This window comes from Rutidosis leptorrhynchoides, chromosome 8, assembly GCF_046630445.1.
Source record: "Rutidosis leptorrhynchoides isolate AG116_Rl617_1_P2 chromosome 8, CSIRO_AGI_Rlap_v1, whole genome shotgun sequence".
In the NCBI taxonomy this organism is placed as follows: domain Eukaryota; kingdom Viridiplantae; phylum Streptophyta; class Magnoliopsida; order Asterales; family Asteraceae; genus Rutidosis; species Rutidosis leptorrhynchoides.
Genome location: NC_092340.1, coordinates 124,856,639 through 124,883,536, shown reverse-complemented (window position 1 = coordinate 124,883,536; position 26,898 = coordinate 124,856,639). Strand labels below are relative to the sequence as shown.

The 26,898-nt window shown below is 31.4% G+C and overlaps 1 non-coding gene across 1 annotated transcript; it reads right to left on the bottom strand.

Moving 5' to 3' along the window:
- Positions 1–15,584: 15,584 nt before the first annotated feature.
- Positions 15,585–15,691, bottom strand: LOC139865453 (small nucleolar RNA R71). Its single transcript, XR_011764971.1, has one exon. It is a non-coding gene; the product is annotated as a small nucleolar RNA R71 (small nucleolar RNA).
- Between the last annotated feature and the right edge of the window lie 11,207 nt (positions 15,692–26,898).

The window sequence follows — 26,898 nt, the reverse complement described above, 5'->3', positions numbered from 1 at the left end:
GCATAATTCTTTTATTTTCATATTTAATTGCACTTTTAATTATCGCATTTTTATTTATTGTCATTGTATTTAATTGCACTTTTAATTATTGCAATTTTATTTTATCGCACTTCTATTTATCGCAATTTCATTATCATTATTTACTTTACGTTTTAAATTAAGTTGTATTTATTTTTAATATTTTACATTAGGTTTTAACTGCGACTAATGTTTTAAAATCGACAAACCGGTCATTAAACGGTAAAAACCCCCTTTTTATAATAATAATATTACTTATATATATATTTGTATTTTTATAAGTTAAACTAATATAGCGTTAAGCTTGTTTAAGTGTATCCCTGTGGAACGAACCGGACTTACTAAAAACTACACTACTGTACGATTAGGTACACTGCCTATAAGTGTTGTAGTAAGGTTTAGGTATATCCATTCTATAAATAAATAAATATCTTGTGTAAAATTGTATCGTATTTAATAGTATTTCGTTGCAAAAATAATACTATTTCCTAGTACCCTCGCACACATCAAGTATTTTTAGCGCCGCTGCCGGGGACAATTCTGCTTAAACGCCGGAAGCGCAACGCTATAGAAAAAAAAAGATTTTTATTAATTTTTAGTTTACTTTTATAAAAATACGCTTTTGTAAAAATACGTTTTAAATATTCAAAAATATAAAAAGAAAAAACAAAAATATAAATATTTTTAAGAGTTTGTTAAATATATAAGTTCTATAAAGTTTCTTTATCTTTATTTTGTAAAAATATAAATTTTATTTAATTTATATAAATATATTATATATATATTTAAAACAGAAAAACAGAAAAAAAATAATAAAATAAAAACTCTCAAGGCCCCGTACTGTAGCAACCCATTTAATGGCCCGTAACCCTAGCTCATGCGATCGCATGAGCCCGAAGGCAAATTCTCATGCGATCGCATAAGAGTGTCTGACATGCCAACAGTCTACCCTAATTCTGCATTAATTACGGAGTATTATTTAATTAATAATTAGAAACCCTAATTAGGTTTTAGTTTTTAATTAATTAGTTTTTAGAATTAATTTGTATTTTAAGTTTATTTAGTTTTTATAAATTATAAAATTAATAGTTTTATAAAATAAATAATAATATTTTTATAAAAATTGTACTTTTTACAACTTTAAGTATATTTTTATATTTTGTACCTCTTTTTATTCGTTTTAGCGTAATATTTGTATTTTTCGTTCGTATTTAATTTTAAGTCATAGTTTTTGTCATAGTTATTTTTACTTCTAGATTTTTAGTCTTTGCCGTAAAATCCCTTAAGTGTTTTTTCTTTAGACTAAGATTTAGGTGCTTTAGAATTTTGCGACGCCTTTTTAAGTTTTAGTACCTTTTTAAGTTATCGCCATTTGGGATATAGTTTTTCTTTTAAGCTTTAATATTTTTAGACGCAACTTTTAATTCTTAGTTTTTAGTTCCTTTTTAAGTTTCGACGCGCTACTTTCTTATTTTTATTTTGCGACACCTATTATTTTTTGACCTTTTATTTTTCGACATTTTTCGACGCGCTCTTTTTCTTTCTTATTTCTCGACATTCTAGTTTTAGGACTTAGATTTTTTTCTATTTCTTCTCTAAAATTTCTTTAAATTACGAAAAATTATTTTAAGTGGTTAAATTGATAGACATTAAAATTTTCTGGTTCGTAGTAATAGTTGGATTTGTACGTGGACCGGGTTATTGGAGCCAAACAGTACTCAATTATATTGAGACCAAACGAATCATGCCCCTCTGCTGCATCTTTTGGCTATTCAAAACGTGGGCAAAATCAGAAAAGTCTATTAATTTGATAACTTATATAATTTTTCTTATTTTTATAACTAATAGGATATTCAGTGAATGCACCGAGCAAAACGTTCACCACCTTTTGTACGTTCACCACATGTAACTCGATCAAGACATCTAGCAAATATTGTCGTCGTTGATTTTTCTTTAGAATCGTCATCCAGTCGACCAAGTACTCCAATTCAAATTTTCGATAATCCATTTTTTGAACCCGACCTCACAATTGAGAATCCAGAGAATATTCAGGGACAATTCATAGATCCTGAACCATTAATCTTTCCTTCGGAACCACCAATCATTCAAACGGAGATTGTCGAGGAACGAACCATTAAATCAGAATCCTATAGTGATTCAGATTCAACAAATTCAATTATGGAGAATCTGGAACCTCTAAGTATGGAAGACCGAATGAGAGCTAAACGCACTGGCCAAGGTCACGCAATTACTCAACCTGACATTAATGCGCCAGATTATGAAATCAAGGGACAAATTCTACACATGGTAACTAATCAATGCCAATTTAGTGGTGCGTCGAAGGAAGATCCAAATGAACATCTTCGTACCTTTAATAGGATCTGCACACTATTTAAAATAAGAGAAGTGGAGGATGAACAGATATATCTCATGTTATTTCCCTGGACTTTAAAGGGAGAAGACAAAGATTGGTTGGAATTGTAGTGACCCGAACTTTTCCATGTTTATATATATATATTAAATGAAATTGTTATTTTACATGATTAAGTGTTTCCAACATGTTAAGCAATCAAACTTGTTAAGACTTGATTAATTGAAATAGGTTTCATATAGACAATTGACCACCCAAGTTGACCGGTGATTCACGAACGTTAAAACTTGTAAAAACTATACGATGACATATATATGGTTATATATATAGTTAACATGATTTTATTATAAGTATGTATCTCATTAGGTATTTTAACAATGAGTTATATACATAAAGATGAGACAATTAATTTAAGAAACTCGAAAAAGATATATATAACGATTATCGTTATAACAACGGCTTACTAGGTACATATGAATCATATTAAGATATTGATACACTTGGTTAATTATGTTAAATGATAAGTAAATATATTATTAAGTGTATTAACAATGAAATACATATGTAAAAATAAGACTACTAACTTAATGATTTCGAAACGAGACATATATGTAACGATTATCGTTGTAACGACATTTAACTGTATATATATCATACTAAGATGTATTATATATCATAATATCATGATAATATAACAATTTAACATCTCATTTTTTATAATAAACAATGGGTTAACAACATTCAACAAGATCGTTAACCTAAAGGTTTCAAAACAACATTTACATGTAACGACTAACGATGACTTAACGACTCAGTTAAAATGTATATACATGTAGTGTTTTAATATGTATTCATAAACTTTTGAAAGACTTCAAGACACTTATCAAAATACTTCTACTTAACAAAAATTCTTACAATTACATCCTCGTTCAGTTTCATCAACAATTCTACTCGTATGCACCCGTATTCGTACTCGTACAATACACAGTGTGATGACCCGGAAATTTCTGACCAAATTTAAACTTAATCTTTAACGTTTCCGACACGATAAGCAAAGTCTGTAAAGTTGAATCTCAAAATTTTTGAACTATTCAATTACCTTTCGATTGTTCTCAACGATTCGCGAACGATTTTATGTAAATAGATACATATATATACCATAACTTGAAAACATAACAAAGTGTTGAGTATATGATACTGTGCATTAAACTTATTGGTTTGATTTTTGATTGATATATTTAGATACAGAGTTAAAAGATTATGCCAAACGATTGAATTAAAAGATAATTATTGAGTCCCTTAAGGATTATAATATTATTACGGGTCTCTGTTGTAAGGTCCACGTTGATTTGGGAAATCATTCATTATTAACGGTATTCGGAATAAATGGTAAAGTGTTTGTTTAAATAACGTAATTTGGACACATACAATAATAAGGAATATCAACTGTTGGAATTAGATATATGAATAACTTGCGATATGTATTTTAAAACGTGTTTATTAATATTGAAAATATATATTTAACAATACGATAAAATATAATATTAACTTGGTCATAAAAACGAATTGTTATTATATATATATTAACAAATAGCGAGACGATGATTTATAGAAGTAAATGATCAAAATACTCGAAAGTTTAAGATATACTTTGAGTGGTATAGTTTAGGAATAATTTAAGGCTATATTTTGACAAAGGTACGTGACACGAAATGTAAAATACAAGTTTTCTCAGCGTACGAAAGGACATTTGAAAAACCGGAACCGGGACATAAGTCGAGTGATGACGTACGACTTATCGGAACAAAAATTACAAATCAACTATGCATGTGAATTTAATATAATATATAATTAATTATATAAATTAAATATATTATATATGTTATATAAAATTATGTCAACAAACAAAAAGTTAAAAGTTTGTGAGCTGGATCAGAGGGCCATACGATCGCATGGCCTTGAAGCACAAATCCCATGCGATCGCATGGGGTACTTTTTCAGAAAATGTTCTATAAATTGCACGATTTCAGTTATGTTTTCTCACACTATTAATATTACTCCGTAAGTATTTATTATTATTATTTATATTATTATTATTATTATTATTATTATTATTATTATTATTATTATTATTATTATTATTATTATTATTATTACTATTATTATTATTATTATTATTATTATTAAGATTAATATTATTATTAATCTTATTATTATTAATATTATTAATTAGTATTATACATAAAATACTACGACGAGTTCTTGAGCGTGTCACTTTCAAAATGGTTTTCAAGCGGGATAGAGCTAAGAAAATTATGGGTAATGTTCGGGGGTATATTTATGAATCAAACCTAGTGTTTATCATCTCCGTTACGTCTACGTACTTTCCTACAATATTGAATCTCAATATTGATACGTAAGCACTCATATTTTATCTTTTATATATTAATTGCGTATCCATGTCTAGTGCTCGAGTATATATATTTATACATACGAGTATGCTAAATTTCGTCGTTAAACAGTTTATAATGAATCACGAATTAATTACATATATTACTGGTAAAAGGTATATGATATACATGTTTTTGGAAAGCTGGCGAAAAATCAATAACTTTTCATTTAGATATCGAATAATTTCGATGAACGGATTAAAAGATATGATCAACTGAATTATGATTAACGTTAATTGAAATTGCTTTTGAATTTACAATTAAGATTTAAACAACTTGTTTACGAGATTGATAAATTGGATTTTTGAACATTACCAACCGAGTAAATGAATCCTTATATAAGGTGCGTCTCGTTTTGTTAAACAACTGTCAAAATTGACTTTTTGAAACGACTTTGGATAACTTTTGTATGTCGATATCGAGCATTAGGATTATGATACACTATGACCTGACCTAGCTTGATAGACATTTATTGACCAACATATGTTCTCTAGGTTGAGATCTACGGTTATTTGGTAATCCGAGTTTCGGTCACATTTTGGTGAACGACTTTATATGCTGCTAAGGTGAGTTTCATTGCTCCCTTTTTAATTGCTTTTGCAATCTATATTTTTGGGCTGAGAATACATGCAATTTATTTTAAAACGCAATGGATACAAGTACATACTAAATTCTACACTGAGTTTGAACCGAAAATCCCTTAGCTTTGGTAACTAGTAGCTGCCAGTACATAGGATATGGACTGGTGGGCGCGAATAACAGTATATGGATCCATAGGGCTTGACATCCCCGTCCGGGCTAGAGCGCTAGCCTTTTAAAAGGACGTGTGTTATTTGAGTTTAGGACACGTTGGTTTGCGTGTATTAAAACGTATGGGGTATTTATCATTATAACATTAAAGCTTAGTTACCAGGGTGCTCTGTTATGTAGAATCTATTGATAAACGTTTCTGGATGAAACAACTGAAATCTTGTGATCCACTTTTATATACAGATTATGCGAAACACTAAAACTATGAACTCACCAACCTTTGTGTTGACACTTGTTAGCATGTTTATTCTCAGGTTCCCTAGAAGTCTTCCGCTGTTTGCTTACATGTTATACAAGCTATGTGCATGAAGTCTTGCATGCTTTATTCAAGAAAACGTTGCATTCACAAAATCATCACCATGTATCTTATTTTGACTGCATTGTCAACGGAATTACTATTGTAAACTATTATTTACGGTGATTGTCCATATATAGAAATCATCAGATGTCAAGAACCTTTGATTTAAATATTCATTGATGGTGTGCTTTTTCAAAAGAATGCAATGTTTACAAAACGTATCATATAGAGGTCAAATACCTCCAATGAAATCGATGAATGACGTGTTTGTCCATATGGATTTGGAGCGATCGTCACAGTTGGTATCAGAGCGTTGGTCCTAGTGAACCAGGTCTTGCATGAGTGTGTCTAACTGATAGTTGTTAGGATGCATTAGTAAGTCTGGACTTTGACCGTGTCTGCATGTTAAAAGTTTTGCTTATCATTTCTTGTCGAAAATTACCTGCATATCATTCCTAGTCTAGACACGTTTTACTGCATTGATTGCATGAATAGTGTATAGACAAAATTCATATCTTAGCGTATCTGTTACTGTAAACTTTTCCTGACATCTTCCGAAAATTTCTCCGTAATTTATGGAATTTGGTATTATATATACATATGTAAATTATGTATTGAAGAATACTAAACTAAATTCTATAAGCTAATTCATATAAAAAATCATCTCCTTAATTATACAAGATGGATCCCGTATCAAGTTCAAATTCCTTAAACTCTGACAGCTATTCCGATATGGATATTCACCTGAATTCCGAAGATAGTATAACTGGAATGGATCAACCAATTAGCCATCATCTATTCTGGATGAATTGGGGATGGGTTCGTAGCTTACTTAATTATTGGAGACAAGAAGAAGGTGATCCCTTCCATCCACCACATTGCCCTCTTGGCGAAGAACCTGAAGCACTTACCGGCGAACCTGTTCGAGACACCATTTTCTCTCTCATTTCCAGAGTATCTCGTCACGATAATATACTATCTCAAATTCTGGATCTTATTAATCCGCTCGTCCGAACCGCCAATCATCCCGGTGTAGTAGAAGAAGTCAACGAGCTTCGCGCTCGGGTAGTGGCTTTGGAGAATATGGTGCAAAGGTTACAAGCACCAGCAGCATCACCGGCATCAACAGTACCACCGACAACACCAACAGTACCATTACCACCAACAACAACATCCGTATCGCAAACCTCAACTTCACAATCTGTTCCACGAGTATCAACGTCATACGCACCATAGTTACCAAGAAATACGAGCAACAATAACCGACGAAGTATTAACTCATTTTTTTCCCTGAAGAAATTTTATGTATATTTAATATATATGAATTTTTAAATCAAAATAAATCTTTTCGTACTAAGCTATTACGTGTGAATCTTAACTGGTAGGTACTACTCGGTTAGTTCATATTACTAATATGCAATGATGTACATCCTTCCTTAACAACTTAACCATTGTTAACTACAATCTCTGTTTCAACCCAATGAATTCCATTTCATAATAAACCAAGTGTATTAATCAATTACATAATTGATTTTACATTTTCAATTTCGATATACTCGAAACTTTTCAGAAAACATCATCTGTGCCTTGTAAGGTTCACAAAAATTCCACGAGCACCAACATCCTTCACCAAGGAATATCAATAAGAATAAATAATGAAGTATCGATTACATTAGCGAAATACTCCGCAAAGATTATGTAATCTTTAATGTTTTAGAGATTAATCATTTCTAAGTCAAGCCGAAAATTAAATGAGCTTAATACGATATTAAGTCATTAAATCTGTGTTACATCTGAAGAAAATATACATACATATATTTTCATAAAGACGGTAATAAAAATTCTTTTGTACAAAGTATAAATTGTGAAATCTTTAACGGGTAGGTAATACCCGGGAAATATATAAGTTCGCAATTAATATGTTACACTGTATATTCTTCAACATTGATTTAAAAATTATTAACTATGCTCACAGTGATATACAATCGTTTTCATACAAATTCAATTACGTATTCTGATATTGACAGAGTAGAATTCAAGTCAAGATTTAACAAGTGACATCATTCTTAGATCTATACATCTTTCAAAGCTATACTTTGACTTCAAAACGGTAAAAGATCCTTTAGCATTGTTATTACCGAAAATAATCTTGCAATTTCTTTTCAAAGTATCCAGTTTTATCACACTTCCAACCAGACAACTTCAACTTTTCAGATTAAGCCTTATTGTAACCTTGATATATACATTTTGTTACTGGGGAACCTTTCATGTTCCACCACATTAGCAGTAAATTTACCAAACAACTTTATTAATCCTTGACCTTTCGAAAAATCCTTATACTCATTGAAACCCTATCATGTACTCATCCACATCTTGTAACAATAATTTCCATACCAACCACCGGGAATTAGCAATCAGTATTTTGAATCTCGCAGCATTTTCTACGACAACAGTTATATATATATATATATATATATATATATATATATATATATATATATATATATATATATATATATATATATATATATATATATATATATATATATATATATAACATCTATCTTCTAGACTTACATATTTCGAATGTGAAGTTTCTGAAAAACACCCCAAACTACGAAACTAGTTCTCCGAATTTTGAAAAAATGCTGATGAAGCAGCAAAAACTATAAACGACTTTAACATTCGAAAGTTTGATGATAAAGAGTAGTGTGTTGGAAAAGCACAGAAAAAGAGAAGGTTTGGAACTGAAAAACGGGTTGAGCAAAGTATGAAGGAAGCTGTAGACAAATCATAAGGACGAAATCTACCTTCAAAGAATCCAAATGATTCAGTGTCTGCTGAAACCATTAGTAAGAACCTTACTTCTTATTCTAAACCTTCACAGACAAATTTTCCGCATCATCCTCTGATATTAGAAATTCTAAGATATCATCGTATCTTCCATTATAAATATCCTCCATATTTCTGAAGATATTTTCATAACTATTCTTATCTGAAATCATTTATCTCTTCACGCTATCTGTGTTACATCATAAAAGAAACTATTTTAGTTTCTAATTTCTGAAAATTTCGAAAAATGGATGTTTTTGAAGTAGTGTTGGGAATTGAAGCATGAGTTAGTATAATATAATGACACTTGATCAACGTGATTATATTACAGTAAGTCATGCTGAGTTTCTAATGGAATGTGATAAAGGTTCACAGATCATACCCTCATCATGAACCATGTTACATAACTCTTTCATTCTATTTAACCTCTAAACATATCAAGAAAATATTTTTCTTGATGATTCGGTCTTTTTCGAGGTATTCTGGTAATTTGACAAGTCAGATTGTGCCATTACCATTTCTTTCTTAGAACATTAATTATGTTCATTTCAAAATCCATACCTACGAATTTTGAACCATTATTCGCTTGACTTAAAGTCGGGAAGAGAAAATGAAAGCATGAAGCTTCAAAATATAATGGAAAATATAAAGCCCGAAAACAATTCCGAAATTACAAACCGTGTATATCAATGCGTATAGCAATATAAATACACGGGAGAATGAAAAATAATATAACCCCAAGGTAATAGTAGAAGAAAATAACCTCCTCTGGTGGCAGATGAAAAGGAAGAATGAATGATATGATAACCAAGAAAATATGAAGAATCAGAACTGGATGAAGCATTTTCACAAATCTTTTGTAAGTATGAAATAAGAAAGAAGATTATAAGAGTAGTAAAAATAAATGAAACGGAAAAGGTTAATTTATAGCAAAATATCAGACATAGCAATCGAGGCAGATTACGCATTTAATCAAAGGAAATCCTGATTTCCTTAAATTCCGAAGAATCAAATCTTATTTAAATTATGAAGATTTCTTATTCCTTAAATTCCAGAAATCAATCGTTACTACATCAAGAGATAAGACGAATCTCTATTCTCCATTTCACTCTATTATGATAACTTCTCTCATACGCTTCGAGTAATCGGATTGTTTTATCCGTATTATTCAATGGTGATAAAATTCTATTTACCAACTCATATTCGTCATGAAAACATTTTTATTGTCAGCCATGACGACCTCACTCAAATTTCGGGACGAAATTTCTTTAACGGGTAGGTACTGTGATGACCCGGAAATTTCTGACCAAATTTAAACTTAATCTTTAACGTTTCCAACACGATAAGCAAAGTCTGTAAAGTTGAATCTCAAAATTTTTGAACTATTCAATTACCTTTCGATTGTTCTCAACGATTCGCGAACGATTTTATGTAAATAGATACATATATATACCATAACTTGAAAACATAACAAAGTGTTGAGTATATGATACTGTGCATTAAACTTATTGGTTTGATTATCTGATTGATATATTTAGATACAGAGTTAAAAGATTATGCCAAACGATTGAATTAAAAGATAATTATTGAGTCCCTTAAGGATTATAATATTATTATGGGTCTTTGTTGTAAGGTCCACGTTGATTTGGGAAATCATTCATTATTAACGGTATTCGGAATAAATGGTAAAGTGTTTATTTAAATAACGTAATTTGGACACATACAATAATAAGGAATATCAACTGTTGGAATTAGATATATGAATAACTTGCGATATGTATTTTAAAACGTGTTTATTAATATTGAAAATATATATTTAACAATACGATAAAATATAATATTAACTTGGTCATAAAAACGAATTGTTATTATATATATATTAACAAATAGCGAGACGATGATTTATAGAAGTAAATGATCAAAATACTCGAAAGTTTAAGATATACTTTGAGTGGTATAGTTTAGGGATAATTTAAGGCTATATTTTGACAAAGGTACGTGACACGAAATGTAAAATACAAGTTTTCTCAGCGTACGAAAGGACATTTGAAAAACCGGAACCGGGACATAAGTCGAGTGATGACGTACGACTTATCGGAACAAAAATTACAAATCAACTATGCATGTGAATTTAATATAATATATAATTAATTATATAAATTAAATATATTATATATATTATATAAAATTATGTCGACAAACAAAAAGTTAAAAGTTTGTGAGCTGGATCAGAGGGCCATGCGATCGCATGGCCTTGAAGCACAAATCCCATGCGATCGCGTGGGGTACTTTTTCAGAAAAGGTTCTATAAATTGCACGATTTCAGTTATGTTTTCTCACACTATTAATATTACTCCGTAAGTATTTATTATTATTATTTATATTATTATTATTATTATTATTATTATTATTATTATTATTATTATTATTATTATTATTATTATTATTATTATTATTATTATTATTATTATTATTATTATTAAGATTAATATTATTATTAATCTTATTATTATTAATATTATTAATTAGTATTATACATAAAATACTACGACGAGGTCTTGAGCGTGTCACTTTCAAAATGGTTTTCAAGCGGGATAGAGCTAAGAAAATTATGGGTAATGTTCGGGGGTATATTTATGAATCAAACCTAGTGTTTATCATCTCCGTTACGTCTACGTACTTTCCTACAATATTGAATCTCAATATTGATACGTAAGCACTCATATTTTATCTTTTATATATTAATTGCGTATCCATGTCTAGTGCTCGAGTATATATATTTATACATACGAGTATGCTAAATTTCGTCGTTAAACAGTTTATAATGAATCACGAATTAATTACATATATTACTGGTAAAAGGTATATGATATACATGTTTTTGGAAAGCTGGCGAAAAATCAATAACTTTTCATTTAGATATCGAATAATTTCGATGAACGGATTAAAAGATATGATCAACTGAATTATGATTAACGTTAATTGAAATTGCTTTTGAATTTACAATTAAGATTTAAACAACTTGTTTACGAGATTGATAAATTGGATTTTTGAACATTACCAACCGAGTAAATGAATCCTTATATAAGGTGCGTCTCGTTTTGTTAAACAACTGTCAAAATTGACTTTTTGAAACGACTTTGGATAACTTTTGTATGTCGATATCGAGCATTAGGATTGTGATACACTATGACCTGACCTAGCTTGATAGACATTTATTGACCAACATATGTTCTCTAGGTTGAGATCTACGGTTATTTGGTAATCCGAGTTTCGGTCACATTTTGGTGAACGACTTTATATGCTGCTAAGGTGAGTTTCATTGCTCCCTTTTTAATTGCTTTTGCAATCTATATTTTTGGGCTGAGAATACATGCAATTTATTTTAAAACGCAATGGATACAAGTACATACTAAATTCTACACTGAGTTTGAACTGAAAATCCCTTAGCTTTGGTAACTAGTAGCTGCCAGTACATAGGATATGGACTGGTGGGCGCGAATAACAGTATATGGATCCATAGGGCTTGACATCCCCGTCCGGGCTAGAGCGCTAGCCTTTTAACGGACGTGTGTTATTTGAGTTTAGGACACGTTGGTTTGCGTGTATTAAAACGTATGGGGTATTTATCATTATAACATTAAAGCTTAGTTACCAGGGTGCTCTGTTATATAGAATCTATTGATAAACGTTTCTAGATGAAACAACTGAAATCTTGTGATCCACTTTTATATACAGATTATGCGAAACACTAAAACTATGAACTCACCAACCTTTGTGTTGACACTTGTTAGCATGTTTATTCTCAGGTTCCCTAGAAGTCTTCCGCTGTTTGCTTACATGTTATACAAGCTATGTGCATGAAGTCTTGCATGCTTTATTCAAGAAAACGTTGCATTCACAAAATCATCACCATGTATCTTATTTTGACTGCATTATCAACGGAATTACTATTGTAAACTATTATTTACGGTGATTGTCCATATATAGAAATCATCAGATGTCGAGAACCTTTGATTTAAATATTCATTGATGGTGTGCTTTTTCAAAAGAATGCAATGTTTACAAAACGTATCATATAGAGGTCAAATACCTTCAATGAAATCGATGAATGACGTGTTTGTCCATATGGATTTGGAGCGATCGTCACACACAGCTTTTAGATGTATGTACTATTGGTATATACACTCCAATGATCAGATCTTAGCAGCCCATGTGAGTCACCTAACACATGTGGGAACCATCATTTGGCAACTAGCATGAAATATCTCATAAAATTACAAAAATATGAGTAATCATTCATGACTTATTTACATGAAAACAAAATTACATATCCTTTATATCTAATCCATACACCAACGACCAAAAACACCTACAAACACTTTCATTCTTCAATTTTCTTCATCTAATTGATCTCTCTCAAGTTCTATCTTCAAGTTCTAAGTGTTCTTCATAAATTCCAAAAGTTCTAGTTTCATAAAATCAAGAATACTTCCAAGATTGCAAGTTTACTTCCAAGTTTTCTAAATCCATTCCAAGTAATCATCCAAGATCAAGAAACCTTTGTTACTTACAGTAGGTTATCTTTCTAATACAAGGTAATAATCATATTCAAACTTTAATTCAATTTCTATAACTATAACAATCTTATTTCGAGTGAAAATCTTACTTGAAATTGTTTTCGTGTCATGATTCTGCTTCAAGAAATTTCAAGCCATCCAAGGATCCTTTGAAGCTAGATCTATTTTTCTCATTTCCAGTAGGTTTATCCAAGGAACTTGAGGTAGTAATGATATTCATAACATCATTCGATTCATACATATAAAGCTATCTTATTCGAAGGTTTAAACTTGTAATCACTAGAACATAGTTTAGTTAATTCTAAACTTGTTCGCAAATAAAAGTTAATCCTTCTAACTTGACTTTTAAAATCAAATAAACACATGTTCTATATCTATATGATATGCTAACTTAATGATTTAAAACCTGGAAACACGAAAAACACCGTAAAATCGGATTTACGCCGTCGTAGTAACACCGCGGGCTGTTTTGGGTTAGTTAATTAAAAACTATGATAAACTTTGATCTAAAAGTTTTATTCTGGGAAAATAATTTTTATTATGAACATGAAACTATATCCAAAAATTATGGTTAAACTCAAGGTGGAAGTATGTTTTCTAAAATGGTCATCTAGACGTCGTTCTTTCGACTGAAATGACTATCTTTACAAAAATAACTTGTAACTTATTTTTCTGACTATAAACCTATACTTTTTCTGTTTAGATTCATAAAATAGAGTTCAATATGAAACCATAGCAATTTGATTCACTCAAAACGGATTTAAAATGAAGAAGTTATGGGTAAAACAAGATTGGATAATTTTTCTCATTTTAGCTACGTGAAAATTGGTAACAAATCTATTTCAACCATAACTTAATCAACTTGTATTGTATATTATGTAATCTTGAGATACCATAGACACGTATACAATGTTTCGACCTATCATGTCGACACATCTATATATATTTCGGAACAACCATAGACACTCTATATGTGAATGTTGGAGTTAGCTATACAGGGTTGAGGTTGATTTCAAAATATATATAGTTTGAGTTGTGATCAATACTGAGATACGTATACACTGGGTCGTGGATTGATTCAAGATAATATTTATCAATTTATTTCTGTACATCTAACTGTGGACAACTAGTTGTAGGTTACTAACGAGGACAGCTGACTTAATAAACTTAAAACATCAAAATATATTAAAAGTGTTGTAAATATATTTTGAACATACTTTGATATATATGTATATATTGTTATAGGTTCGTGGATCAACCAGTGGCCAAGTCTTACTTTCCGATGAAGTAAAAATCTGTGAAAGTGAGTTATAGTCCCACTTTTAAAATCTAATATTTTTGGGATGAGAATACATGCAAGTTTTATAAATGATTTACAAAATAGACACAAGTACGTGAAACTACATTCTATGGTTGAATTATTGAAATCGAATATGCCCCTTTTTATTAAGTCTGGTAATCTAAGAATTAGGGAACAGACACCCTAATTGACGCGAATCCTAAAGATAGATCTATTGGGCCTAACAAACCCCATCCAAAGTACCGGATGCTTTAGTACTTCGAAATTTATATCATATCCGAAGGGTGTCCCGGAATGATGGGGATATTCTTATATATGCATCTTGTTAATGTCGGTTACCAGGTGTTCACCATATGAATGATTTTTTATCTCTATGTATGGGATGTGTATTGAAATATGAAATATTGTGGTCTATTGTTACAATTTGATATATATAGGTTAAACCTATAACTCACCAACATTTTTGTTGACGTTTAAAGCATGTTTATTCTCAGGTGAATGTTAAGAGCTTCCGCTGTTGCATACTAAAATAAGGACAAGATTTGGAGTCCATGTTTGTATGATATTGTGTAAAAACTGCATTCAAGAAACTGATTTCGATGTAATATATTTGTATTGTAAACCATTATGTAATGGTCGTGTGTAAACAGGATATTTTAGATTATCATTATTTGATAATCTATGTAAAGCTTTTTAAACCTTTATTTATGAAATAAAGGTTATGGTTTGTTTTAAAATGAATGCAGTCTTTGAAAAACGTCTCATATAGAGGTCAAAACCTCGCAACGAAATCAATTAATATGGAACGTTTTTAATCAATAAGAACGGGACATTTCAGGAATCGTTACCTGAAGGGGCGATTGATACATGGGACGTTTTAGTTGAAAAATTTCTTAAACAATTCTTTCCGGCATCTAAAGCCGTGAGACTTCAAGGAGAAATTGTTACGTTCACACAAAAGCTAAATGAAACTTTATATGAAGCATGGACAAGATTTGGAAAGTTATTGAGAGGATGTCCGCAACATGGTTTAGACACTTGTCAAATAGTACAAATATTCTACCAAGGATGCGACATCACTACAAGGAAAGACATAGACATAGCAGCTGGTGGTTCCATTATGAAGAAAACAGCAACTGATGCTTACAAAATTATTGATAACACTGCTTCCCACTCACATGAGTGGCACTAAGAAAAAGATATCGTTAGATCATCTAAAGCAGCTAGAGCCGATTCTAGCCATGACTTGGATTCCATTTCCGCAAAGATAGATGCTGTCGAGAGACGAATGGAAAAGATGACTAAAGATATCCACTCAATACGAATTAGTTGTGAGCAGTGTGGAGGACCACATTTGACAAAAGATTGTCGTAGTATTGAACTAACAATGGAACAAAGAGAGAATGTTTCATACATAAACCAAAGGCCTGGAAATAATTATCAGAATAATTATCAACCGCCAAGACCGATCTACAATCAAAACTAGAATTATAACCGAAATGTTCCATACAACAACCAACAAGGTCCTAGCAATCAACAAGTATCCAACAATACTTACAATCAGCAAAACCTAATTTTCAAAACAAACCACCACAAACCGATGATAAAAAGCCAAATTTAGAAGACATGATGTCGAAGCTAGTTGATTCTCAAACTCAGTTTTTCACATCTCAGAAACAAACGAATGAACAAAATGCTCAAGAATTTAGAAATCAACAAGCTTCTATTCAAAATCTGGAACAAGAAGTAAGTTACCTAGCAAGGTTGATAGGTGAAAGAAAACCGGGAAGTCTACCAAGTGATACAAATGCTAACCTCCGGAATGAAACAGCTAAAGCCATTACCAAAAGAAGTGGTATTACACTTAAACCACCTGAAATACCTGTAATTTCTGATGAAGCTATTCCTACTCCACAAGAACCACAACCTGAGCAAGATAAGGAAAAAGAACCGGTAGTTGAAAAGGTTAATGAAGATAACACAGTTAAGGCTAAACCTTATGTTAAACCATACCAACCACCACTTCCTTACCCGAGTAAAATGAGAAAAGAGAGACTTGAAGCCGAGCAATCCAAATTCTTGGATATGTTTAAACAGATAAATGTAAATCTTCCTTTCATTGATGTGATTTCAGGAATGCCTAGATATGCTAAATTCTTGAAAGATTTGATCACAAATAGAAAGAAAATGGAAGAACTCTCGGCTGTTACTATGAATGCTAATTGTTCTGCAGTGCTGTTGAATAAGATACCAGAAAAATTATCAGATCCAGGAAGTTTCACAATTCCATATTTTCTGGGTAGTCTTAGTTCAATAGAAGCATTAGCAGACTTAGGTGCTAGTATAAATTTAATGCCGTATTCATTATACGCTAAACTAGACCTTGGAGAATTGAAACCAACACGAATAAGCATACAACTAGCCGATCGATCAGTAAAATATCCTAGAGGGATAATGGAGAACATGCTAGTTAAAGTTGGTACTTTAGTATTTCCAGTAGATTTTGTTATTTTGGACATGGAAGAAGATTCTCGAGTACCTCTCATATTAGGAAGACCATTCTTAAACACGGCCAAAGCAATAATAGACGTGTTTGGTAAGAAACTGACCCTAAGTATAGAGGATGAGAGTGTTACCTTTTCAGTTGATAGAGCTATGCAACAACCGCAATCTGCAGATGATACATGTTATTATATTCAAACTATAGAATCACATGCAGAATTGTTAGAAGAATTTCCAGAATTACAAGGAACAGGAGAATGTTCTTTAGGAGAAGGAACTGAACCAATTGATGAAATTGAAATGTTAGCTACACTTATGGCTAATGGATATGAACCAACAACAGAAGAAATTCAAATGCTAAAAGAAGAAGACAGATATCGATACAAATCATCGATAGAAGAAACACCGACATTAGAGTTAAAGCCACTTCCAAACCATTTGGAATATGCTTATTTACATGGTGAATCCGAATTACCTGTAATAATATCGTCTTCTCTTACTGAAAATGAAAAATCTCAACTTATTTATGTGTTGAAAGCTCATAAACCAGCCATTGTATGGAAGATTCATGATATTAAAGGAATAAGTCCTTCGTATTGCACACATAAAATCCTTATGGAAGAAGGTCATAAAACGTATGTGCAACGCCAACGAAGACTAAATCCTAATATGCAAGATGTTGTTAAGAAAGAAATTATTAAACTACTTGATGCAGGTTTAATTTATCCAATCTCTGATAGTCCATGGGTAAGCCCAGTTCAATGCGTGCCTAAGAAGGGTGGCATGACTGTCATCACAAATCAGAAAAATGAGCTTATTCCTAATAGGACTGTAACAGGATGGCGTGTTTGTATTGATTATAGAAAATTAAATGACGCCACCAGAAAAGATCACTTTCCCTTACCTTTCATTGGTCAAATGGTGAAAAGATTAGCCGGAAATAGTTAGTATTGTTTTCTTGATGGTTTTTCCGGATATTTTTAAATTCCAATAGCACCCAAGGACCAAGAGAAAACCACATTCGCGTGCCATTATGGTACTTTTGCTTACAAACGCATGCCATTTGGACTTTGCAACGCCCCTGCAACCTTTCAAAGGTGCATGATGGCAATTTTTCACGACATGATAGAAGAATGCATGAAAGTTTTCATGGATGACTTTTCAGTCTTCGGTGATACTTTTGAAACATGTCTAGTTAATCTTGAACGAATGCTTATTAGATGCGAACAATCAAATCTAGTTCTTAATTGGGAGAAATGCCATTTCATGGTTAAAGAAGGCATCGTTCTTGGTCATAAAATCTCAAAAGAAGGAATTGAAGTGGATAGAGGTAAAGTAGATGTAATTGCTAAACTTACACATCCCACCAATGTTAGAGGAGTTAGGAGTTTTCTAGGGCATGCCGGTTTTTACCGACGTTTTATAAAAGATTTTTCTTAAATTGCCACTCCTATGAATAAACTCCTAGAAAAGGATGCTCCATTCATCTTTTCAGATGAATGCATCAAATCTTTTAATATTCTTAAAGAAAAACTCACTAATGCGCCGATCATGATAACTCCAACTTGGAATCTACCATTCGAACTTATGTGCGATGCAAGTGATTTTGCAATGGGAGCTGTTTCAGAACAAAGGATTGAAAAACGATTTCAACCTATATATTATGCTAGTAAGACGTTACAAGGAGCACAAACAAATTATAAAACTACTGAAAAAGAACTCCTTGCTATTGTCTTTTCTTTTGATAAATTTTGTTCATATCTCGTTCTAGCAAAAACGATGGTCTATACCGACCATTCCGCTCTTAGATACCTATTTTCGAAACAAGATGCCAAACCACGATTAATCCGTTGGATCTTACTCTTACAAGAGTTCGATATTGAAATCCGAGACAAAAAGGGAGCAGAAAATCTCGCAGCTGATCATCTTTCTCGTCTTGAAAATCCCGAATTAGAAGTTCTAAATGAATCGGCCATACAAGACAACTTTCCTGATGAATATCTATTGAAGATAGATTATAATGAAATTCCATGGTTTGCAGACTATGCAAACTACTTAGTATGTGGATTCCTTGAAAAAGGATTATCGTACCAAAAACGAAAGAAATTCTTTAGTGATATAAAACACTATTTCTGGAAAGATCCACATTTGTTTAAAAGTTGTCCCGATGGAATAATACGCCGATGTGTATTCGGAGATGAAGCTAGTCAAATCTTAAACCATTGTCACACAAGACCAACAGGAGGGCATTATGGGCCACAACTCACAGCAAGAAAAGTTTATGATGCTGGATTCTATTGGCCTACAATTTTCAAAGACGCACACCTTCTTTGCAAATCCTGTGATGCTTGTCAAAGGGTCGGAAAAATAAGTCAACGTGATGAAATGCCACAAAATGTCATTCAAGTATGTGAAGTATTTGACATTTGGGGTATTGACTTTATGGGTCCATTTCCAAAATCTCATAATAATCTCTATATTCTCGTAGCCATTGATTATGTATCTAAATGGGCGGAAGCACAAGCTCTCCCAACTAATGATGCACGAGTTGTAGTCAATTTTTTAAAACGTCTTTTTGCAAGGTTTGGAACACCGAAAGCTTTAATAAGTGATCGGGGTACTCATTTTTGTAACAATCAACTTGAGAAAGTTCTTAAAAGATATGGAGTAACTCATAAAATCTCCACCGCTTATCATTCACAAACAAGTGGACAAGTTGAAAATACCAACCGAGCTTTAAAATGTATTCTAGAGAAAACCGTAGGATCAAATCCGAAGGAATGGTCCATTAAATTGGAGGATGCACTCTGGGCTTTTAGAACAGCCTACAAAACTCCAATTGGAACCACACCTTTTAAACTCGTTTACGAAAAAGCATGTCATCTTCCAGTAGAAATTGAACACAAAGCATGTTGGGCTTTGAAGACATGTAATCTTGATTTACATGAAGCCGGACGTCTACAGTTAAGTCAATTAAACGAATTAGAAGAATTAAGACATGAAGCATATGAAAATTCCTTAATCTATAAGGAAAGAACGAAGAAATGGCATGATAAAAGAATCAGAAGTTCAAAAGAATTTAAAGAAGGAGACAGAGTTCTTCTTTTCAATTCACGATTCAAGCTATTTTCTGGAAAATTGAAATCAAGATGGTCTGGACCGTTCATAGTCAAAAGAGTTTTCCCATATAGAACAGTAGAGTTAATAAATTCAAATGGAATTGAATTTAAAGTTAATGGTCACAGAGTTAAACATTACATACATGGTCCGATGGAAGTTGACAATGAAGTCAATCATATTTTCACCACCCAAGAAAACCCTAAAAATGAAAACATAAATATGTTATCAACAACATATGAAAAATCAAAATTGGAAAATAGGGAGGATTCAAAGTTGAGTGATGAAGAAGAATTCTTATACAAACCTCCCATTCTAAGAAACGAAGAAAAATGTGAACAAGAAGTTCAAATAGAAGTGAAAGAACCAAGAAAAGAACACCCGAAAAAGGTTTACAAACAAACTCGACTTATTAAAGCAGGAGACCCGGGTGAATTTATCATTTCTTGTTTGCTTAATGATGGTGCTGTATATAATGGACTCGCAGATTTAGGAATTATGCCCCTTTCCTTATACAAAAGATTAGGTATGGGTAAATTAAAACCAACCAAAATAGGTGTTCAATCATTTGACCTAACCATTAAACACCCGATTGGAATAGCAAATAATTTACTTGTTAACGTGGGAAGTTTGACCTTTGTTGCAAACTTTATAGTGATTAATATGGAGGAAAACCTTGATATTCCTCTAATTTTAGGTCGCCCATTTTTAGCAACCACCGAGGCATTCATTGAAGTAAGAGAAGGTAGAATGACACTTAGGGATGGTGATACATCGATCACCTTTGTGAACCGAAAGTTTAGATCTCCACCAACCAAAACTGTTAAACCAATAAAAATGCATAAGTGTGGGGAAGATGAAGAAACACTTAATGATGATCCGATCACAAAGAACCCCGTTGATGATACGAAATTAGATGAACCCGTTTTTAACAGTTCAACGAAGAAAATTTATAAACAGATTCACGATGCTAAGATTAAAGGAAACTTTAAGTTATGTAATCGATTAATATCCAATTTATCGCCAAAAGAAAAGGCAATGTTAGTTGAATTTGTGAAAGCTATGGAGGAAATCAACAAATGGATTGAAGAAAAAGTCAGAGATATACAAATTGTTGATAATCCAATTGAAAATAATGTTAATCACAATTTCAACACCACATCTAACTAAGTGTGGGGAGGTTCGAATCTTTTTAGGGTAATATGTATTTTTGTTAGAGTTAGATGTTCTGTTTTCGTGTAGTTCTCGAGAATGGAATCCGAATGGTCTTTCCCTAGCAGACCCTAAAAAACTAGTCTTCTCCCCCCATTCTGAATTTTTATTTTTTTTAGGTTTTACGAGATGAAGACTTCCTGTGAATTAAACCATGGTCTAATGCTACATGTTTTGATCACTAAACGTAATAATGACACCCTTCCAAGTGAAATAGTATCATTAATCAGAGGTAAATTGGACGGAGTAAGAAAAGAATCCAGGAACGAAAATAATAAGTTACAGTTTGGTAAAGGAAAATCAAAATCCGCAGCGAAAAGAAGAGCACGACACCTTGAAAGATGTCACAAATGCGGAAAATGGTCACTGATAAGGCTAAAAAGGAACATATATTTCATAGCAATATCCCTCCTAAATAATAGGTTTTCATATGTAATTGTATTATATTTTCATTGTAATTGTTTAAATAAATAAGTGCGAAGACAAAAGGCGAAAACGAAGATTTGAAGACACAAACGTCCAAAAAGCTCAAATGTTCAAGATACAATTCAAAAGGTTCAATTTATTGATGAAAAATGTCTAAAAATGACAAGAGTACAAGTTACAAAACGCAAAGTACAAGATATTAAATTGTACGCAAGGACGTTCGAAAATCCGGAACAGGGACATGAGTCAACTATCAACGCCCGACGCAATGGACCAAAAATTATGAGTCAACTATGCATAAGAATAAAATATAATATATAAATAATTATATAAATTATTTATATATATATAATCATGTCGACAAGCTATGAGACAAAGGATCCTGAGCTGGATTTTCAAACTCCACGACTCGCGGAGTTTGAAGGCCAAAAACTCCACGACTCGCGGAGCTGTCAGAAATCAAAACGCCTATAAAAGGCCATGCATTCTGCCGAGTTTATATATAATAAATAATAATAATATACTCCGTAAGATAATAAATAAATAAATAAATATATATATATATATATATATATATATATATATATATATATATATATATATATATATATATATATAGTATAGATTAGTGTTATATTAGATTAGTTCGGGTTATGTAAAGGCTATTTTACGGGTTTTTGAAGTCGAAATTCTGTCCGTGTAACACTACGCGATAAATACTCAATGTAAGTTATGTTCTCCTTTTTAAATTAATGTCTCGTACTTAAGTTATTATTATGCTTATTTGAGCCAAAGTAATCATGATGTTGGACTAAATATTAAAGACGGGGTAATTGGGCTTTGTACCATAATTGGGGTTTGGACAAAAGAACGACACTTGTGGAAATTAGACTATGGGCTATTAATGGGCTTTATATTAAATTAACGATACCTCGTTAATTTAATATAAAGGTTATGATTTGACGTATCTATATATAACCACATACGCTTAATCGGACACGATGGGCGGGATATTTATAAGTACGAATTATTGTTCATTTGACTGGACACGGGGATGGATTAATAGTCAATGGACTCATTAAAACAGGGGTGGATTACATTCAAAGGTAATTGGTGTAATTGTTAACAAAGTATTTAAACCTTGGTTTACACACAGTCGATAACCTGGTGTATTCATTAAGCAAAGTATTAAGACCTTGTTACAGTTCGAATCCCCAGTTAGTTGAAATATTTGACTTCGGGTATAAGGTTAAATTTGCCGAGCAGTTTATAATTATGACCGATGAACTATTATGGACAAAAACCAGATAGGTTTCAAATACATCCAGGACAAAGGACAATTAACCCAGGACAATAAATTAAAATCAAAACGTCAAACATCATGGTTACGAAAGTTTAAATAAGCATAATATATTTTATTTCATTTTTCCTCGTACTTTTATTTATTGTCATTTTAATTATTGTTATTTATTTTATATTGTTAGTTAAATATCGTCATTTACTTTACGCTTCGCTTAAAATATAAAATCGACAAACCGGTCATTAAACGGTAAAACCCCCTTTTATATATTATTAATATAATATATTTTGTACGAATATAATTGTTTAAAATATAGTGTGAAATAAGCCAGCTCCCTGTGGAACGAACCGGACTTACTAAAAACTATACTACTCTACGATTAGGTACACTGCCTATAGTGTTGTAACAAGGTTTAGGTATATCCCATTTGTAAATAAATAATTAAAACTTATGTAATTTGTAACGTATTTCGTAGTAAAATATAGTACTATCACGTACCCCCACGCTACCACATCAAGTTTTTGGCGCCGCTGCCGGGGAACTTGGCGAAACGCTAGATTTTTAATTTATTTTTGTATAAATATATTTATATATCATTTTAGAAAAACAATATAAAATTAAAAAAAAAAACCGAAAATGCAAACTCCACGACTCGCTGAGTTTGCAGGCTTAAAACTCCACAACTCGCGGAGCCACCCTGACAGACGCACCCAGAACCCTAATTTGGCATTTATTACGAGTATAATTTAATTATTATTATTAAAACTTAATTAGGTTTATATTTAATATTAATATTTAGTTTTAGTTTTTAAATTAATTTGTATTTTGTATTTTAATTAGTTTTATTATAAATAAAAATTAATACTTTTAGAAAATAATAAAGATATGTAATGACCCGCATTTTTTTCGATCAATTTATACTTATAAGATTAATATTTACATAAATTAAACCTTACCAACATGATAAGCAATCCAAATTGTTGAGACTTATGTTATCAAAGAGAGTTTTACACAACGATTGACCGTGTAGTTTGACCGATGATATCACGAACTATACAATATATGATAATTATACGTTTGTGTATATATATGTATATATACATATTTAACATGATCTAAGGATGTTTTAATACCTCATTTTGTATTAATAACAATAAGTTATAAGTATATTTTGAAACTACTAACTTAAGTTTTCAAAACAATAACCATACGTAACGTTATTTGATATAAATACTTATAACCTATAATGTTTATACATATATCGTATATATAATGTATTTAATCACTTTTTAAAGACTTAAATACATAAAACAATATAAGTATATTCACAAAAGATAGCTATATTTGAATTCTCATTCCATTTTCACAAAATTTCTATACGTATATCTAGAGTACATGTACTCGTATCATACCTAGCTTCTATACGTATTTACTATTGGTATATACACATCAAATCACCACCAACCAGCCCTTGTTCATGCCTTATGTATAAGGTAACTCTCTTGTTCATGCCTTATGTATAAGGTAACTACTTTTGATGTTTAGTATGACTAATTACATAAAAATACAACATGAAATTTTGTCCATGTTTTTCCATTAATCATGTTTTTATGGCCTTAAATACATCTTCCATTTTCAAATTTTACTACCTCATTTCTTTAACCAAAAACACACTCTTAAGAAACTCCATAACCATTCAGCTAAAATCCATGAAGATCTAGCCATAAAAACATCACTTAATCACCATAAGAAAACTCTTACAAAAACACTTCAAGAATCCTTCCAAGAACACAAGTTTACTTCCAATCTTTCATCCAATTCCATCACCCTTTTGGTTCTAGGTTCTTACTCCTCTTTTACAGCAATCTTGTCCAAGTAACTTGAGGTAGTAACTTTGTTCATAACCTTATTCGATTCATATATATATAGCTATCTTATTTTGTGGTATAAAATTTTAACAACAAGAACATAGTTTGAATGTTTTCAAACTTGTTTGCAAACTAAATAGATCCTTCTAACTTAACTTTTAAAATACTTCAAGACCTGTAATATAACATAAATATATGCTAATTTAACAAGGTATAACTTGGTTTTTCAAAGAACACCTTAAAAACTGTTTTTACGACGTCGGAGTGCAACCGGGGGCTGTTTGGGGTTGGATAATTAAAAACCATCTTGAACTTTGAATTGGAGGTTTATATTCTGGAAAAATGATATTTCTTATGAATATGTTAACACATAAAAATTTCATGATTTAATTCAAAGTATAAGTGTTTTTAGAAAAATGGTCATTAAATGATATTTTTGTAACAAAAATGATTAACTTCATAAGTTTCACCAAAGTTTGACCTTTGACCTGTGATTTCGAATACAAACTAAGTTATTTACAGTTCATATTCTTAAAGAGGGACTCGATCCAAGGAAGTGGCAAGTTGAACCAACGAAAACGGAGTTGTAACGAAGAAACTATGACCAAAACAAAATCGGATATCCAAGACTTGTTTAGTCACGAAAATAATTGGAGAAAAATTAAATAAATCACATCTTTTTAAAATAACATGATATTTTATATATATGTACTCATAATTTAATTTTATATGGTTCAGGATCACCCGTAAACAATACGAGAAGATTAATCATAAGATCCCATGATTGTACGCAACACGTCATTTGACAACACCGGTACTTTATGTACGCAACACGTCATTTGACAACACCGGTACCGTGGGTCAAGATTAATCTCGACCAATACATATTCGATGGAGGTTTTATTTATTTCATTGGGGTTTATTAAACACCTAAAAATGAACCATTAAAATTGAATTACTAACATCGAGCTGCTAACTACGGACTAAGGAATTATTAAAAGTATTAAAAGTATAACAAGTATATATATGTGACGATTTTTTTAAAAAGAAAAGGTATTGATATATTATATATGGATAGGTTCGTGATATCAATCGGAGACCAAGTCGAAATTACATATCTTCAAGACAAAAGTGAGTATATAGTCCCACTTTTAAACTCTAAATATTTCGGGATGAGAATACATGTATTTTATGTTTTACGTTATGGACACAAGTAACTGAAAAAATATATTCTACGTTGAGTTGTACCACTGGCATACTTCCCTGTAGCTTGGTAACTAATATTTACAGCGGTATTGTAAACGCGAATCCTGTTGATAGATCTATCGGGCCTGACAACCCCAACCGGACTGGACGACCAGTATTCAACGGTTGCACAGTACTTCGTTTCGTAACTACACTTGGTACGGTGTAGTAAGATTTCATAATAAAGGGAATATGCGACGTGATTAAATGTTAAGTATGGTTATCAAGTGCTCAACCACTTAGAATATTTTTATTAAAATGTTTATATATGAAATCTTGTGGTCTATATATTTATATCGCTGCCGGCATTAAACCTATATCTCACCAACTTTATGTTGACGTTTTAAACATGTCTATTCTCAGGTGATAACTAAAAGCTTCCGCTGCAACATGTTGAATTTAAGCAAGATCTTGAGTATGCATATTTGTGTCAAAAATAAAACTGCATATCCGAGGAATTGTAATGTAAAATATGCTAGAAATCGTATTGTTATCATCACATGTAAAGTTTGTAAGTCTAAGATTATCGCTAAACGATAATCATCTTTATATTGTCTAAAGCTTGTATT